This window comes from Papaver somniferum, unplaced genomic scaffold (genome assembly GCF_003573695.1).
Source record: "Papaver somniferum cultivar HN1 unplaced genomic scaffold, ASM357369v1 unplaced-scaffold_6, whole genome shotgun sequence".
Lineage (NCBI taxonomy): Eukaryota > Viridiplantae > Streptophyta > Magnoliopsida > Ranunculales > Papaveraceae > Papaver > Papaver somniferum.
The window spans coordinates 443,072-458,807 of record NW_020648748.1 but is presented as its reverse complement, the minus strand read 5'-3'; positions in this window follow the sequence as shown (position 1 = coordinate 458,807).

Below are 15,736 nucleotides of genomic sequence, written 5' to 3'. Positions count from 1 at the left end.
GTTGATGGTGGTTTTTAGATTAGGGTTAAAAGTGTAAAACCTTACATATGACATGACGTCACTAGGACCACTAGCGCATTTATTGAATCATTCAACACGCCTACGTAAGAATTACCAGGGTACCTTTTTTTTTACATATATATGTGTCATGTTCCACGGTAGAACCCTTAGTATTGACCGACATCACCTTCGTACACCAAACCCTAAATTCTTACACCACCGTGCCAATGGCAAACTATTCCAGCCATGTCTCCGCGCCAAGGCATGCCAACCATGCCAGCCTCACCACCGTGCCAATGGCAAACCATGGCAGCCACGTCTCCGCGCCAAAGCATGCCAACCATGCCAGCCGCGCCACCGTGCCAATGGCAAACCATGCCAGCCGCACCACATGTGCCAATGGCATGCCGTACCAGCCACACCTCCGCGCCAAGGCATGCCAACCATGCCATCCACGATTCCATCCCAAAGCCATGTCGGCCCCGCTACATGCCGATGGCTGCCAAAACGAAGGGTTGCAACAATAAACGGCCACCCTTCCATCTGAGATGCAGATCTTAGACGTCCAAGGTCGCCAGCCAACGCATGGTAACCTTTGGCCCAACGCCAAAACCCTAGTTTTGGCCACGCCTAAACCGCGCCAAGGCATGCCGACCATGCCACATGTGCCAATGGCATGTCGTGCCAGCCACCTTGCCGCGCCTAAACCATACCATGCCGTCCTTCCCTTTACGGATGTCAAAACGAAGGCGTGCGACAATCAACGGCCACCCTTCCATCTTAGATGCAAATCTTAGTCGTCCAAGATCATCAACCAACGCATGGTAACATTTGACCCAACGCAAAAACCCTAGTTTTAGCCACGCCTAAATCGCGCCAAGGCATGCCGACCATGCCACATGTGCCAATGGCATGCCAACCACCTTGCCGCGCCATACCATGCCAACCTTCCCTATGCGGCTACCAAAACGAAGGCGCGCGATGATCAACGACCACCCTTCCATTTTAGATGCAAATCTTAGCCGTCCAAGGTTGCCAAACAACGCATGGTAACCTTTGGACCAAAAACCTAGTTTTGGCCACGCCAAACCGCGCCAAGGAATGCCAACCACCTTGTCGCGCCATACCATGCCGGCCTTCCCTATGTGGCTACCAAAATGAAGGCATGCGATGATCAACGGCCACCCTTCCATCTTAGATGCAAATCTTAACCATCCAATGTCGCCAAACAACGCATGGTAACATTTGTCCCAAAACCCAAGCTTTGGCTACGCCAAACCGCGCCAAGGCATGCCATGCCACATGTGTCAATGGCATGCCAACCACCTTGTCGCGCCATACCATGCCGACCTTCCCTGTGAGGCTACCAAAACGAAGGCGTGCGATGATCAACGACCACCCTTCCATCTTAGATGCAAATCTTAGCCGTCCAAGGTCGCCAAACAATGCACGGTAACCTTTGTCCCAAAACCCTAGTTTTGGCCACACCAAACCGCGCCAAGGAATGCCATGCCACATGTGCCAACGGAATGCCAACCACCTTTCCACGCCATACCATGCCGGCCTTCCCTATGCGGCTATCAAAACGAAGGCCTGCAACAATCAACGACCACTTTTTCATCTAAGATGCAGATCTTAGCCGTCCAAGGTTATCAGCTAACGCATGGCAACCTTTGGACCTAGTTTGGTCGCGCCTAAACAAAGCCAAAACCCTAACTTTTAGCCACGCCTAAACTAGGCCATATTAAAGCCATACTGATCATGCTTTCATGCCACTAGCTACCAAAACGAAGGCCTGCAACAATCAACGACCACTTTTTCATCTAAGATGCATATCTTAGCCGTCCAAGGTTACCAGCTAATGCATGAAAACCTTTGGCCCTAGTTTGTTCGCGCCTAAACAAAGCCAAAATCCTAACTTTTTTCCGCGCCTAAACTAGGCCATTTGAAGCCATACTGATCATGCTTTCATGCCACTGTCTACCAAACGAATGGTTATAATAATCAACGGCTACCTTTCCTCTTAATATGCAAAATCTCGATCGTCGAAGGTCACCACCGAGTCGGCAAGTCTCCCAAGCTCAACTTGCCTGACAACATCAACATGCTACATTTTTTCCACGAAAACGCTCGAGACATAAACACATGTCACAAACTAGGGGATGCTCATTGGGTATTGGTTTGGCGGTTTACAGCGTGCGGCGTACACTACGCCCGTTATAAGACAGTGTCATAAGGATGAGGCGGTTAGTAAATACCGGTAGTAATGGTGAAACGCTTTCTTTTATGGAACATCAATTCCAGGCGTTACCAGTTACCACCTCCTCCCATTTACTCAGCCGTTTTCCATTTCTTAATGAGACCAGAGTACGTTTCACTTCGACTGGTATAAATAGGCATTACCTATTTCCACCGAACGACAAGTTCAGGTCAAGAGGATACAACACTCATAAAATATTTGCTAGCTTTACATCTGTTAGCTTCCCACTTTCTGATACAAGTCGTTAAATAACTACTCTTCCATAATCAACTATTCTGGTCTCAACACTCTCTTCGCTTCCCTCCCAAAAACTAACCCTTCTCCTTCACTTTGTGACCGGAGCAAGTCTGGAACATCCATTTCTTGGTTTAGGCCGGATTTGTACAGATTGATCTCTCGAATCTAAAGTACTCCCTTGCAGTATATTGTTTAGGGTTTAAACTCGTTTCTCACCCTCACACACGAAATTACCAAAATCAGCAGAAATCATTTTCATCCTCAAACAATTGGCGACCACAGTGGCCAGCATGAGACGCTTTCACTCCCCTCAACCAGGTTATTTCTGATTTCAACATCATCACTGTCGAAGTTTCACGAGCTGCAGGAATTTCACAACACGAAGCCGTACATGTACACCGAAGACTTCAAGAGCATGCCACAAAGATACATTCACATATTCATCCATGCCATCGGATCAAACCGAAGTATAACTGGGGACTTCTTACCACATCTCATTCCATACGATAGTCCAAGATTCAGAAGATGGTTCGAAGGATGTCGCTTGGAACAAAGTCCTGGAAGACTTGATAGAAGCACATCGGCAACGGAACGTCTCCCTATTTCATCCGGGGGCGCCAGAAGTTTTCGACCATACAAGCATTCACATCACATCATCATCACGATCAGAAGGTTCAGGCACTGAACAACCTAAATCCGGGGATGGACCGACACCGAAACCACAATCTCCAAGATTAACCCTGACATGATCGTTGCCGAGCATATATTCCATCCATCCGTCCCAAGAATGCAATGGAGTTTGGTAAATTATCCACTGGAGAGACACTGCAGACGAAAGCACGGATACAAACAAGCAACAGAAAACAGAAGGTCAATACCTATTTTCATACGGACGGAGTTTCTAGAGTTTTGCATAGAATAAAGTTCCTTTCTTGCTCCATGAACGGGAACAGATGACTCGGCGCGACTGTGCTACCCCGGACCCACAACATCTCTCTTGAATTCTTCCTGAGTTTCACTGTCAGGTCATTTTAACCTCCTGAACGAGCTCAAAACCTAAATATTCCCACGGAAGGAGATAGGAAATTCTTTTCCGGTCTGATGGAGGGGCGAACCGTCAAAATCCGAGTTCGTACAAAAATTCCACAACGATTTTAATAAGGAGCGCTAATTAGGGTTTCGGCATCCCAAACCCTGATTTCGACAAAGTTTTCAGGCGCCATCACTACCATTTGATAACCGAAGTTCCAGTGTCATCACCATCGTTTGGTAGTCAAATTTCTGAAACCAGTTTACACCATTCTGCGGACTGAAGACAGTTTTCACCATTCCGCTGACCGAAGCCAGTTTCCTTCATTCCAAGCCGACCAACGCCTGCGGTTCCCATTCCAAGCCGACCAACTCCTGCGGCTCCCATTCCAAGCCAACCAACGCTTGCGGCTCCTATTCCAAGCTGACAATCTACATCTCACCACTTCACGGTCTATCCAGCAACACCACAAGTAGAATCTATGCAAGGACGCCAACACGAGAATCACGAACTCTGCTTACCTCTCGAAAAAGATTGGTCGGGTCTTCTTGACCATCTTTTTACGACTTGTCATTTCGATTTTGTCCTCGCCTGTCACCATCTTATGTTTACCTCACAACTGTTCAGAGATAAGAAAGGGACTTAATGTTGATGGTGGTTTTTAGCTTAGGGTTAAAATCGTAAAACCTTACATCTGACATGACGTCACTAGGACCACTAGCGCATTTATTGAATCATTCAACAAGCCTACGTAAGAATTACCAGGGTACCTTTTTTTTTACATATATTTGTGTCATGTTCCACGGTAGAACCCTTAGTATTGACCGACATCACCTTCGTACACCAAATCCTAAATTCTTACACCACCATGCCAATGGAAAACCATGTCAGCCACGTCTCCGCGCCAAGGCATGCCAACCATGCCAGCCGCACCACATGTGCCAATGGCATGCCGTGCCAGCCACACCTCCGCGCCAAGGCATGCCAACCATGCCAGCCTCTCCACCGTGCCAATGGCAAACCATGCCAGCCACGATTCCATGCCAAAGACATGTCGGCCCCGATACATGTTGCTGGCTTCCAAAACGAAGGATTGCAACTATCAACGGCCACCCTTCCATCCGAGATGCAGATCTTAGCCGTCCAAGGTGCCAGCCAACGCATGGTAACCTTTGGTTCACCGCCAAAACCCAAGTTTTGGCCGCGCCTAAACCGCGCCAAGGCATGCCGACCATGCCACATGTGCCAATGGCATGCCGTGCCTAAACCATACCATGCGGGCCTTCTCTTTACGGTTTCCAAAACGAAGGCGTGCGATAATCAACGGTCACCCTTCCATCTTAGATGAAAATCTTAGCCGTACAAGGTCACCAACCAACGCATGGTAACCTTTGGCCCAACGGCAAAACCCTAGTTTTGTCCACGCCTAAACCGCGCCAAGGCATGCCGACCATGCCACATGTGCCAATGGCATGCCAACCACCTTGCCGCGCCATACCATGCCGACCTTCCCTATGCGGCTACCAAAACGAAAGCGTGTGATGATCAACGGCCACCCTTCCATCTTAGATGCAAATCTTAGTCGTCCAAGGTCGCCAAACAATGCATGGTAACCTTTGGCCCAAAACCCTAGTTTTGGCCACGCCAAACCGCGCCAAGGCATGCCATGCCACATGTGCCAATCGCATGCCAACCACCTTGCCGCACCATACCATGCCGGCCTTCCCTATGAAGCTACCAAGACGAAGGCGTGCGATGATCAACGACCGCCCTTCCATCTTAGATGCAAATATTAGCCTTCCAAGGTCGCCAAACAACGCATGGTAACCTTTGGACCAAAACCCTAGTTTTGGCCACGCCAATGGCATGCCAACCACCTTGTCGCGCAATACCATGCCGACATTCCTTATGCAGCTACCAAAACGAAGGCGTGCGATGATCAACGGCCACCCTTCCATCTTAGATGCAAATCTTAGTCGTTCAAGGTCGCCAAACAACGCATGGTAACCTTTGGCCCAAAACCCTAGTTTTGGCCACGCTAAACCGCGTCAAGGCATGCCATGCCACATGTGCCAATGGCATGCCAACCACCTTGTCGCGCCATACCATGCCATCCTTCCCTATGCGGCTACCAAAACGAAGGCCTGCAACAATCAACGGCCAAACTTTCATCTAAGATGCAGATCTTAGCCGTCCAAGGTTACCATCTAACACCTGGCAACCTTTGGCCCTAGTTTGGTCGCGCCTAAACAAAGCCAAAACCCTAACGTTTGGCTGCGCCTAAACTAGGACATATCGAAGCCATACTGATCATGCTTTCATGCCACTAGCTACCAATCGAAGGCCTGCAACAATCAACGGACACTTGTTCATCTAAGATGCAGATCTTAGTCGTCCAAGGTTACCAGCTAACGTATGGAAACCTTTGGCCCTAGTTTGGTCGCGCCTAAACAAATCCAAAACCCTAACTTTTGGCCGCGCCTAAACTAGGCCATATTGAAGCCATACTGATCATGCTTTCATGCCACTGGCTACCAAACATAGGGTTACAATAATCAACGACTACCTTTCCTCTTAAGATGCAAAATCTCGACCGTCGAAGGTCACCACCGAGTAGGCAAGTCTCCCAAGCTCAACTTTCCAGAAAACAACAACATGCTACATGTTTTCCACGAAAACGCTCGAGACATCAACACATGTCACAAACTGGGGGATGCTCATTCGGAATTGGTTTGGCGGTTTACAGCGTGCGACGTACACTACGCCCTTTATAAGACAGTGTCATAAGGATGAGGTGGTTAGTAAATACAGGGAGTAATGGTGAAACGCTTTCTTTTATGGAACATCAATTCCAGGCGTTAAAGGTTACCACCTCCTCCCATTTACTCACCCGTTTACCATTTCTTAATGAGACCAGAGTACGTTTCACTTCGACTGGTATAAATAGGCATTACCTATTTCCACCGAACGACAAGTTCAGGTCAGGAGGATACAACACTCAGAAAATATTTGCTAGCTTTCCATCGGTTAACTTCCCACTTTATGATACAAGTCGTGAAACAAATACTCTTTCATAATTAACTATTCTGGTCTCAACACTCTCTTCGCTTCCCTCCCCAAAACCAACCCTTCTACTTCACTTTGTGACCGAAGCAAGTATGGAACGGCCATTTCTTGGTTTAGGCCGGATTTGTACAGATTGTCTCTCGAATCTAAAGTACTCCCTTGCAGTACATTGTTTACGTTTTAAACTCGTTTCTCACCCACACACTCGGAATTACCAAAATCAGCAGAAATCGTTTTCACCCTCAAACAATAAGACATCGACATAATCGTTTGAATGCTATTGTGATTATGTATGGGTATGAGGTGAAGATTTCATCCTGGGAAACAATGTTTTGCATTCGTTTAAAGGAAGTAAATTCATAAACTTGTTTTGTGAATCAAAAGGGAAATCGCTAGGATTATTGGTATTGTTATTCATTGCATATCTTTTGAACTACCAATATATGTGATTAGTATAACCGCTCATGACTTTCTTATGTTATTGGTAAAACTATTCACAAGGCCTGACTTTTGTGTTGGTATGACTTTTATTAGTGAAACCGATCTTAAGTAATCACCTGAGATGGTATGATCGATTTAGTGTTATTGGTATGGACAACTATAGGCAAAGGGGAACCGATCCTACTAAGAGGTGCAACCGATCACAAGAGGGGAGTTGATCCTTGTAAGAGGTGTGGAAAGTTTCTAGATATTGGTATCCGATATTATGAACATGTGCAACACGTTTTTAGTTATTGGGAACCGATCCTATGAACATGTGCAACAAATACAAGTTAGATACCATATATATGTGGGAACCGATCCTAGTACCTAGTCAACCAAGTTTTGGTAACTAACGTGGCTAATTCTAGTACCCACATAGAGGTAGAACCGAAACTTGTTTTTGTATAACCGTGAAACCCATGTTTGGTGATTTGATAGGATAATCAATCACATAGTTCTTGGAAGACTGATGAACCAATTCTAAACTTGTTTTGAAGTGTGGAAAATCGATTCCAAGATTGTAAGTATGAAAGAGGACTTACAAAGTAAAAATGTCGACATACTTTGAACATGTGGAGTAAAATTTATCTTTTATTGTTCAGAGATATTCCTTAATATCTAAAGGAGAGTCCCAGATCGAAAATAAATTAAGAATCTTTTAATTAAGGTTGTTAGTTTTGCATATCTAGTTGGAGATTTTCTAAAAGATTTTCGGTCATTATTTGGACAAAGCATTTCCAAGAATTATGGAAACCGAATTTGGAAATATATTGCATATCTTGAGAATATTTTAGGTTTTGGAAATTCCTTGGTGTCCAAACTTTCTTGGTCTATAAATATCAAAGATTGCATTTCGAGCAAACTAATCCTCAGAGCCAGCAAAACTACCTAGTTGTGTTGTTACTGGTGGTGCCGCCTATTCGGAGAGGAAAGTAACCTAATTAGGCGAAATATCTTACGGCCGCTCGGTTTAAATACTTACTTGGGATAGAGAAGCTCTATTAGTACCGTTGGTGGGAAACTAGATAATTGCGGTTTATTATTAGTTTTCGATTGATTTGATTGACTAACGGTTGTTGAACTTTGATTGCACCTAGTTTGTTTATGCTTGAGAATCTTCTCTTCTGATATAAGATTCACTCAAACTAGATCGAAGTTTCGACGGGGATTTTTAGACTGTTTGTATATCTAAGGACGTCTTGTGATAATCCATTGTTAACAGACTCCATTTTTTGTGTGATTGATCACAAGAGATTCAAGTTGATTGTGTGCAGGTGTTTATTGAAGATCTAAGAAGATTCGAAGACGAAGAAGATTTCTGATTTGGGTTCATAATCTTTGATGTGCACAATACTTGTTTCGGGTAAAGAGGATCCAACAATAATCGGCTTATCCTTGTGGTATATTTGATTGATTAGTTGAGTAGATCGGCATCAATACAATTCTTTGTGATTAAAATTATTGATTGAAAAATCCTGACAGTTACTTTGGTAGTTGTTATTGGATAGATATAAGGACCTAACAAAGGAGTTTATTGGGATAAACGGAAGAGCCTTTTGTCGAACTCATATCACTTGGTTGAAAAGAGTTGTTACCGAACAGATTTGTTGTTCCTTTACTGTTTGGAATACGAACCAAAGGAATTGTTTCAAGTGCGTGACTTATTGCAAGTTGGAGGCGCATGGATACAAACGGAACTAGGTGAACCATAGGTTTAGTTGCTTGGTATCAACTATACGAAGTTGGTTTGATTTTGTATATCGGCTTAATCCTGAGATTATTCAATTCTGTACAAGGTCCCGGGGTTTTTCTTGCGGTTTCCTCGTTAACAAAATCTTGATGTGTGTTTTACTTTTCTATTTTCGCAATTATAATTATTTTTATTATAACTTGAAGTAAAATACACAAACGTTAATTCCTATTTACTTGACAGTAATTCTATTGTGTTTGGTTAAGTCCAAAACATTTATCGAGTAAACATACTTCGTTGTTGTATTGTCTCGATCTTGTATCCATAGTCAATCACGCAAGTTATCATGTTGTCGTATTGTCTCGATCTCATATCCATAGATAATCACACGAAGTGTGAACCGATTACTTGTATTGTCTCGACTCAGTCCATAGACAATCACTTTCGGAGAAAGGACTTATAGGTGGAGAAGTTTTAGATTGAGGTATCTTTGGGTACCCTCGTCTTTTCAATTGATATCAGAGCAGGCAAACACAAAAAGATCTAACAATCTGTGTTTGGTGCGGTCCAACCTATAAGAATTGAATTTATGTCTGATTTAGTTAACGTAACGGCAGGATTTGACTACTTCAAAAAATCGTGGTGGAAGACACGAATGAAGTATGTAATACTCTTATTCCTAAATATCTTAGGAATCAGAATTATGTCTATGTATGTCTTGGGAGACTTACATAATTCCTTGGATCTGATAAAGTTGTGTATCGTGTTTGTTATTAATGATAAAATTCTATATGAGACATGATGTATCTTGAAAATGCATAAGATTTCTCTCAAAATTTCCATTACTATATGAACCATTGCTTTTGTGTTCATGAAAAATCTGTAATCTTAAATATATTTTGGATGAATTACCAAAGTATATATATATGTACATTTTCAGATCAAAGACTGTCAATGTATCGCTATCTAGGATACGATTTTGGAAACCGTGTAACATTACAAATAATGTTTTTTCAGTTAATAATCATATTAACAATGGATTGCTTCATACACCTCACAACTTTTTTTAATGAAGCAAGTGATTTTTTGAAATATTACAGGGATTATGATTATAATGGTATTTTTAATAATAAATATCATATTATGTTCAGATTTATCTCTGCATATTATAGTAGAAAATTCTTGAGTGAATTTCAAATGATATTATCAAATCTTGGTAATAATAGAGTAAAAAGATTTTTGGACAGAAGCATAGAGTCAATCTGTAATAAAGATCCAAACCATGAAAAACCGATTTTCCAAAGAAAGACCTAGAAATAAAATCGGAATTGTTTCCCCACAAGCCTTGGTTTAGATTTCAGTAGATTTTCCTAAAGCTAGTTATTTCCGGTTTTTGACAACTATTCTTCCTATAAAAGATAATCTCTTGCTATGTCTTCAAACATATTGGGGAAGATTGATCGAAACGGTAACTAGGGTTTTTCATATTTTCGCAAATATGAGGAAAAGGAAATCCAGTGGCACATCCTCTAATGATTGAGTCAGATGGGATGGCCTTGGTAAGATCAAATTTCCTAACAGCATTGATGACAAGCATGAATTTACTAGTTTCGTTAACAACTCATGTTTGAGGAAATACGAAATTCCCAAGGGTATGAAATTAACCACAGAAAATAAATTTGATCCAGATGTCCAAGATAAGGATTATGTGAAGTTTGTTCAAGATCGGAAGTGGGGAAAGCTTTTTGATTTTGAAAAAATTTCACCTGATATGGTAAGATTTTTTTATGCAAATATTCATAATGTTGATCATAAAAACCTAACCTTTGTTACTCTTGTTGGTCGAGGACTCTACTATGTTTATCGTAAAACAATATCTAATACTATTAATTACAATGTGGAATGTAATCACCTGATTACTGGAGTTGAACATGTGTTTGTGGTGAAAACCGTTTCTGCTGATTTTGGTAATTTTGGGTGTGTGGATGAGAAACAAATCTAAACCCAAAACAATATACTGCACGGGAGTACTTTTGTTTCGAGAGATCAATCTGTACAATCCTGGCCTAAACCAAGAAATGGCCATTCCAGGCTTGCTTCGGTCACAAAATGAAGGAGAAGGGTTAGTCTTAGGAAGGGAAGGGAAGCGAAGAAAGTGTTGAGACCAGAATAGTTAATTCTGGAAGTGTGGGTATTTCGTGACTTGTATCAGAAAATTGAACTGGCTAGCTGAATGAAAAGCTATCAGATGATTTCTGGATGTTGCATTATTCTCCTGAACAAAACTTGTTGTTTGGTGGAAAATAGGTGAGACCTATTTATACAAGTCGCAACAAAACGTACCCTGGTCTCGTGGGAAGTGGAAACGATTCAGTGGTGGAAGAAGGGAGTAACGGGTAATGCCTGGAATTTATGTTTCCATAATGAAAGATACGTTTACACCATTACTAACCTCCCTGTATTATGACACTTTCTGTAACGGGCGTATTGCACGCCGCACGTTGTAAACCGCCAGACCAATACCCTGATGAGTATCCCCCAGTTTGTGATATGTTTTGATGTCTCAAATGTTTTCGTGGAAAACATGTAGCACTTTTCTACGTGTGGCAAGTTAAAAATGAGAGGCTTGTCGTAGGTAAATAACATACGTGATGTTATGCTCGTTTTGGCTAGTCTCCTAAAACTTGTCACGAGCTGAACGGCTCGGTGGCGAATTTTGATGGCTGAGATTACATCTCATGAGGAAGAGTGGCCATTAATTATGGTCGCATATTGTTATATAGCGAAGTGGCGCCATTAGCATAGTAGCGCCTGGTGGAGCCATGACATAACGACATACTAGTAGTTGTGGCATGGGGACATGCCAGTGGCCATGGCATAGCGACATGCCAGTGGCCATGGCATAACGACATGCTAGTAGCCGTGGCATGATGGAATGCGAGTGGCCGTGGCATAACGGCATGCTAGTAGCTGTGTCATGGTGGCATGCCAGTGGCCGTGGCATAACGACATGCTAGTAGCTGTGACATGGTGGCATGCTAGTGGCCGTGGAATAACGACATGCTAGTAGTCGTGGCATGGCGGCATGCTAGTAGTTGTGGCATGGTGGCATGCCAGTGAACGCGGCATAGCGACATGCTAGTAGATGTGGCATGTTGGCATGTCAGTGGTTGTGGCATAGCAGCATGTCAGTGGCATGTCCACGTCTGTCATGTTGTAGCATGTCCAAGGTTAAGATTTGGCTCCGTGACTAAAGTTAAGGCTTGGAGGCATAGCCAAGGCTAGGGCTTGGCGTCATGGCCAAGGCTAGGGTTTGGCGCTGTGGCCGAAATCAGGCGCCGTGTCCAAACTGGGATTTGATGCCTTGGCCAAAGGGTTTGGCGGCATGGTCGCTCAAAAGTTGCCACAAGCCTGTTAGTTTGGTGGCAAACTTGGATGGCTGAGATTGCATATCAGGAGGAAAGGTAGTCGTCGATCATGGCTACCTTTAATTGGCAGTGACGCCTTTAACTTGTGCTAGCGGTATTGCGGCATGGCTGGCATGTCTCGTGCATGCCTTTAACACGGTTGCGCGCGTAGCCATAACCACGGAAATTTTGGCACGTTGGTGTGGAAGTCTTGCCTAAATTAGGGTTTGGTTTGTCGAAACCCTAATTAGCCTATATGGTACGTCGCATGGGGTGAGTGGCCATGTTTGGCGCGTTTGGCATGTGCATATGGCATGTGTGCCTGGTATGTGCGTTTGGCATGTTTGGCATGCTGCTTGGCATGCTGGTTCGTTTTTGGGTAGCCAATTGGCTTTGCGTCCATCTGGCGCGATTTCCTTCTTTTCAACACTGTGGCGAGTTTAAAGTAACCTGATTGGTTAATGTAAGAGGGACGGCCAGGCATGGGCGTGGCTACACTTTTGTGTGAGTGTGGCGGATTTAAAGCGACCTGATTGGTCGATGGGAAGTGGGGCCGACAAGCTAGGGCGTGGCCACACTTCCAGTGTGCTTTGGAAGATTTAATCGCCTAGTTTAGCTAAGCATAGTTTTTCGACCAGCGGGGTCTAGTGTACTGTGCGGGGCATGAAACCCTAATTTTGCAAATTAGTCGTGTTTATGATTTTTTTGAGAGTTATCACAATAATTGGCTGGATTTTGTATGCTTCCACAAAAATCCTTATCTACAGAATGCAGTGTGCTTTCCGTCTGAGCATTTCGTGTGATGGCCTTAACTTTGGTACTTGGAGGTTCATGCTACTCCGCTGCGAGTGAACACAAATCCGTCATGCCATACCGATATTAAGGGTTTTGTCGGGTAACATAGCACAAGAAAGTACTCAGTGAGTGTTGTATTGGCGAGGTACCTAAATTTACAGAGTGTTTGGGATGGTTGCTACATTCGCCAGTCTGGATAAATTTCATGTAAATATATTGAATGGCTCAATAAATATTTTGGTGGAGAGGTTAGCACTCACGGCACCGTTTCCTTGCAGAGTGACGTCAGATGCAAGGTTTTACGATTTTAACCCTAAGCTAAAAACCACCATCAACATTAAGTCCCCTGCTTAGCACGTAACAGTGGCATTGTTGCGGGGTAAGCATAATATGGTGACAGACAAGAGTAAAATCGAAAGAGCAAGACGTGAAGAGATTTCCAAGGAAATTCAATTAACCTTTGGTGGAAGGCATGAGGAATCTGTGATCCTTGTGTTGGCAGCTTTTGCATAAATTCGTCTTAGCCGTGGGCTGTTGGCACCAGTGCCGCGTCTTTGGCTACTGGTTAAGGAATGGTTCATGGAACTTCTGGCTAGGGAATTGGTTAGGATGCGGTTGGAGTTGGCTTGGGATGCGGATGACACTTGTCAGGAGCGGAAAAGTTGGCGCTCAGAAGGATGCAAGTTGTTGGTGCTGGCTATGGCATTGGAACCGTTGGCGCTGCTGGCTTGGCTTGGCTTAGCCTGAAGCTACTGGCTTTGCTTGGCCGTGGAGACGTCGGCGCTGCTATCTTGGAACGGTGGATGGCGTGGCTCACTTGGAAGGGCCAATGGCGTGGCTAGCTTGGAATGGATAATGGCATGGTCCGCTTGGAAGGGACAATGGCCTGGCTTGCTTGGAATAGCCGTGGAATGGTGAATATGGAGCCATGGAGCGTTGGCGTAGTGCTGGATTGGACGTGGAGTGGTGAAGATGGAGAAATGGAGCGTCGGTTTGGGTTTGGGATGCGGACTGATCGCGCTAGCTTGGCCGCGGCATGTTGGCACCATGGAGCTTTGCCAGCGCGGGTCCGGCTGCCTCTTTCAGTGTATAACCCATATAGGAAACCTTCCTCCATTCAAACCCCTAAAAGTATTGTGACTATAAAAGGTGTTACCCGTCCTCTTAATCTCGTAGCATTGATTTTGTTCTCACATCTTGGAGCTAGCGGCAAAGCAGTGGCAACACAGCGGGCGAGCTTATTTCAGGTATGTATTCCAGCGTTCCTTCTTTGTTCTTCTGTTTTGGTGTAAACCCTAGCCATAGGCGTGACTTCCATAGAATATTTTAGATATGAATAACTCTTATTCGTGCAAGTAGTATTATATTAGGGTTAGCTATAACGTGAATAGCAACGAAACCAATTAACATGCTAGGTAATTGTTTAAGCGCGGACAACTATATTCGCTCCTTCCATAGAACCTAGTTGTTAGGGTTTCCTTTGTTCATGAGTGCAACTCCCGCGGAAAGGCATTATTTGGCCGAGAGAATGGCTCCCGTGGTGTTAAATGGTTTCGGCCAAGAGCATTTTTTTTTCACGGCATCACACATATCCCGTCAAGGAAGCATCAGTCCCCATTCTTTGGTCGTGAGTACCATGACATGCGGCCAAGGAAAAATACTTCATAGGTTCATTGTTGGCTCTTGATTATTGTACCCAGATCCTGACAAAATCTCCATGCATGTTTTTTCTTCAAAGTAGTAACTCTTGTCTTTCTTTGTTGTAGTTACCTCGAAAGTGGGAATAGTATAAGAAATTTTGTTAAGATGTCACCTAAAAACATTTCTGCCGCCGCGTCGAGAAGTGCTAACAACTCCAAGCAGAACAAAGATGATGAATTTTTTACTAAGTCTTTTTCGCCTAGGAAAACCAATTCCAAATATGTGGCGATCCTTCTGAGCGGTTCAGAAAATGAAGGAGAGGTCCAGTCAGTTCGACCGGGGCGTGTAATGCGGTTTTTCCCTCAAAGGAAAGAGTATCCTTCTTCTCCCATTGACTTCAAAATCTGTCAGAGTCAATTTCGCTCTTTTGATAAATGGATGCAATTCATGATAATTCAAGACTGTGTGAGGGCCAATTTGACCAAGGCGCAAATCATCGATGCTGTCATGGTTTCTGCAACACTTCAAATTAAGAAAGATATCTCAGACTTGATCGCTTTTATCTCCAGATGGTGTCCGGATACTCACACGGCCATATGTAGGAGGGGTGAAATGACCATCTCTTTAGAGAGTGTAGCCATGTTGCTGAACCTTCTCATAATAGGGAATCTTGATATCACGTAGTCCGACGATGAAGAACAAATGTGTGCCACTCTTGTCGAGAAGTCAAAAGGATTCGCTCGGAAGGATTACGAGACTAAGTGCTTCTATAGCTGGCGGTGTCTGAGTTGTTCCCTGATGAGCCAGAGTCAGATATAGTGCTGGATGATACACTCCATGTTGTTGCATTTTTAGCTATGTGGATGTCCAGATATTTTCGATGAAGGCTCTGGTAAGAAGGAGATAAGGAAGGAGATCATTAAATTTGCCATCAAATTGGTGAAAGGGGTCATTCTTCCCATTGGTGGCTTGTTTCTTGGTTCTTTGTACACCCATTTGGATCATCTGGTCGCGGACATGTACGTTTCAAATGGTTATATGAAAGTGGACTCTTATGTTCACGTCTCTTTTCTCCAAACATGGTTGTGGGAGCATTTCGCAAAATATGCTCCCAAACCGTCGGCTTC